This window comes from Macrobrachium nipponense, chromosome 40 (assembly GCF_015104395.2).
Source record: "Macrobrachium nipponense isolate FS-2020 chromosome 40, ASM1510439v2, whole genome shotgun sequence".
Taxonomy (NCBI): Eukaryota; Metazoa; Arthropoda; class Malacostraca; order Decapoda; family Palaemonidae; genus Macrobrachium; species Macrobrachium nipponense.
The window spans coordinates 46,406,692-46,411,026 of NC_061101.1; positions in this window are offsets into that span (position 1 = coordinate 46,406,692).

Below are 4,335 nucleotides of genomic sequence, written 5' to 3' on the forward strand. Positions count from 1 at the left end.
TAAAACTTGAAAAGAATTCCAAGTAAATGCAAATTAATTCAGTGTTAAATTCAATTAAATATGGAATGTATAATTAATGGAAACAATTAAGTTAATCAAATTGTGAATACAAATAAAAACAGAAAAATGTGGAAAATACCAAAACTGCAAAAATGAAAGCATTAATAACACAGAATAAAAAAAACACACTTCGACAAGAAAAATCGACAAATGGACAAAAAATCACTTCAGTAAGAAAAATGGATAAATGTGTAGGCCTAGGGTTTTTGATTAATAATATATTGCCAATATGTTCGCTGTGACCTATGGAATGTCAAGAACAGTGGAGAAGCAACGACCCGAGAAAAACTGAACAATGAGTTTCTATGGATGGCGTGAGATAAAACTGCTTAATTAGACAAGTCAATGCACGACAGTTTATGAACTCTTCTCAAAGTGCCTTTGTGAAACTGGATGCAGCCAGTATTGTGAGGCACTAATGAAGTGTGCATTCGTATGTGCGTGTGTGCCTCTTCTATTCATAATGTATCTCTAGCCAAGTCTATGGGAAGACTTGCACAAAGATTCGTGGGAGGAAGGCAGAGCCACGATGGCGGTGCCTAAGTGTTTTTTGGAATAGTGAGTGAGATATTCGGCTGCATGGGGTGAGTTGAATTACTTTAGCCAAGTTGAATTACTTTAGCCAAAGGGATGGCTTGTTTGATATCTTGTAAGATGTTCCATTTTATTAACTTTGTCTTTAAACTTATGTGTGCTAACGAGTGTTTCTCGTGTCTTTGAAACAGACGGTTCTGGCAAAGGGGGACAGAGAGTCCCAGATAGGAGAGACGATTGGTGTGACTATAACTGTTCAGACATTTTTGTTGGGGTTTTAATTGAATTGAGTTAGTCTGTAAGACTTGATTAATTCCTTATTTATTCATTGTTAATAAATGTATTTTCTTATAATGGAACTCTCTCATTTTCATTACCTGTTAGAGTTGGAGAGAGAGATTGCTTGGAGAGAGAGAGGTCGCGAGCCGTTGATTGCTTGGGAGAGAGAGAGAGAGAGGTCGCGAGCCGTTGATCGCTTGGAGAGAGAGAGAGAGAGAGAGAGAGAGAGAGAGAGAGAGAGAGGGGCTGTGTGTATTAGTTTGCCTTGATGCTGAGTTACACGTTTACCAAATGAATAATGGGGAAATCTCCTCATTACAGGTTTTGGTGGCGAGCTGTTAAAAAGGGATATAAAAGTTCTTTTTTATATGCCTGGGAATACCAATGAAGAGATAGGTGACCAGTTAGAAAATAAAGGGGTTATGGCTTAGTGATAGTTTTCGAACGACAAAGCCTTTGTGGGAAAGTGGAAAATTGTTAAATTTTTGGTTTTCAGTTACTACTGAGATGTTTGTGAAGTGTGATTCCCGAGATAGTCGTGCGTGTATCACTGCTGTGCATTACACGAATTCCGAGTTCTTTTTGTTCCCATTATGGAGTGGTGAGTGTTAAAGAGTGTTGTGTATGTTTTTTTAAATATTTCAGTAAAATGGGGTTGGTTCAAGAGGTCAAAATTTTTTTTTCTTTCCCCATAGTAGCGAAGTGACGTGTTTTCTTTATTTGCGCGTGTTTAGAATAGACGCATTCGTCTTTGTTTAACATAAGGGTGTATAGAGATGTGTTTATGCATGTGAACTGTGCTTAGATAGCATATTTGGCTTGGAGGCAGAGCAGCCACACAATTTCACGGGCTCAGCACATTTCTGCTAACCGCGCAGAGAGGCGCATTGTGAGGGGACTACTGGCATGCCTCGAGAGATAGTGCAGGGGAGGGTACTACTGCTGGGACTACTGGTATGCCTCGGGGGAGTGTTCTGTTGCTTGATGGGGGAGTGTCAACACTAAGCGGGAGGGTGAAACTTTTTTTTTCTCATTGTGGGTGAACTCCCCCTTTCTTTATATAACATAGAACTGCGTGAAATCAATGGCTGCCATTCTGTTGTCATTGTTAGTAAGGAATGAGTAGCCAAGTCCAAAGTGGCCTTCTCGTCTTTGCATCTTTCCATTCATTCCATTCCAGGAACCATTTGCGTCAGGAAACCCCCAGAATTCACCTGTGAATGAAGAACTAGACAGTGATAATAAAACTAACAATAATAAAAGCCATGTACAGGTTTCACCTAAAAATTATGCTACTGTCAACAGTAAGAACCAAACTCAAATGCAAAAGAATAAGAAGGAATGGAGACAACGAGAAAAACAATGAAGTATGAAAGTGCTTAGTACTTAGTGACCAATATCAAAGAGGATACAGACAATGAATAGCATCCTTGTGGCAACTGTGAAGAAACTGAGAGGCTACAGGACAGACTTGCAGACTAATTCAAAGGAGAGGGCTTACAATAAGAGAGAAAAATACAAAAAAAAATAGAAAAACCAAAGGAAATTCAGGAAGATCATGAACTTCACAGATATTCTGCACATTCTACGTGTTCAACAGTTAAGATTAAAATTACGCAGCTGACGGCTTTTGAGAGCCTGCGTAGTGCAGCTCTGGTCATCTGATGAAACAAACCAAGCAGTCATGGTAAGGTTCACAGTAAAGTATGGGAGGATGGGACTGTTCAAGATTCTCATCTTGAATATTTTTCCTTACCATCCAGAGATTTTTTGATGACCAGAGTGAAGTTGAGAACCTCTGCAAAGGTATCTGCCATCTTGATATCTCTTCCATGAGGTCTTTTTCCTGGAGCGTCAAAGATGACATGAGGTTCGAATTGGAATGTGTATAACTGCGAAAAGGAATGATTAACAAAAGTTCAATATGATACTCTGGCCAATTGCTTTGGGTTGGTTTTATTTCTGCCAAAAGGATTCACAATAATTGAGACAGATTTCTAAGGTTTGACTAACATACTAAGTAAAGGAATAGGGATAAACTGATCATAAGTGATGGCATTTATGAAATGTTTTTGTAGGCATTTCTACCTCTCAAACACAACCAGTCTAAGTTGTTTTGTGTTGTACCTTTGTAGTAGACATCCTTTTGCACTGCCTTCCTACAGACACGAAGCGTTTACAAAAATCCATGCATCCTGTAGATTCAGTGGTTTCAGCCAGAGGCCAAAGGGCCCCAGGGGCCATGACAAAGTCAGGAGACCCAAGAAATCGACTAAAATCAAGTGTAATGTTACTAGTTTCTAAGTCATGGTGATCTAGGAGCTCTAATTTAAGTTTTCAACACCACAAACTGGGGGAAGAACTATTGTTTTTTCCTTTGTTTGTACCTTTGTCTGTTCTTGTGTGCTGTCATGTTTACCTTGTCACCCAACTCCTTCTACAGGGTTGAAGGGGTTTCAGTTAAGTCTGGTGCAAATATAGACCATGATGGGAAATCGTCTGCCTGTCCATCTGTCTCTGTACATCTCTTCCTGTTCATCAGTGTATCTATCAAGCTTACCTTGTTATTGCGGATCAACCTACACGGTAGAAGAACTCAGTCAAAACTGGAATAAGGGAAGACCTTCATGCATAGGTGTGCATGATGGGAGACTGTCTCCCTTTATGTAAACAGCTTTAACCTCGGCCACAGCTTTATTTAAGAGATAAAGCCATCATTGCTAGCATACTTTCTCCTCAAATGACGCCCCCTCAGATTTTATCAAGGATAGCACTCTTGCGCACTTGACCATGACCTTCAAACTAACATAAGCTGCCACCAGGGAATTGGTGTTTCACAAACAGTTATCCATATTCAACATTATTTTCACCAGTCAGAAAGCTCTTAAAAAGAAGTTGGTTGTAGTCTAGCGGGGAACGCTCTGAATGCTTGTTTTACTTACTAAGAGCAGAAATGAATGCCATGCCAAAAATGACCTACTCATAATTAGAGTGAAACTTACGGCCTTATGTATAAACCCAAATTACAGTGTTTTAAATAAATGAGAAATAAAGAGATTGCTGCCATCATTCTAAGACAGAAAATTACGTACAGTGAGTGGCGCTCCTCTCAGGTCCCAAGTTTTGACTGGGAAGATCTCTTCATCAGAAGTGAAGCCACGTCGGCGCCATCTGTTGACAAGAGTCATCCCTTCCCCCCAATAGAGCTGGTTCATGTACATTTTCCATTCATCTGGATCCTCCTCCTGAGGACGAAATTCATCAGTGTCCTAAATTTTCATCAAAATTCGATGTAATGTAATGCATGATGCTCACATTTGTGGACATTTGTAATCTAAATGACTGAGATTTTGCGTACTGTCAGGGGATTACAATGAGAAATTACTTTACCCTCACGAATCCAGTGATATGCTCCGTGTTCCTTCCCTTCTTTGTTTTGATAATGGCTTCTAGTTCATTCTT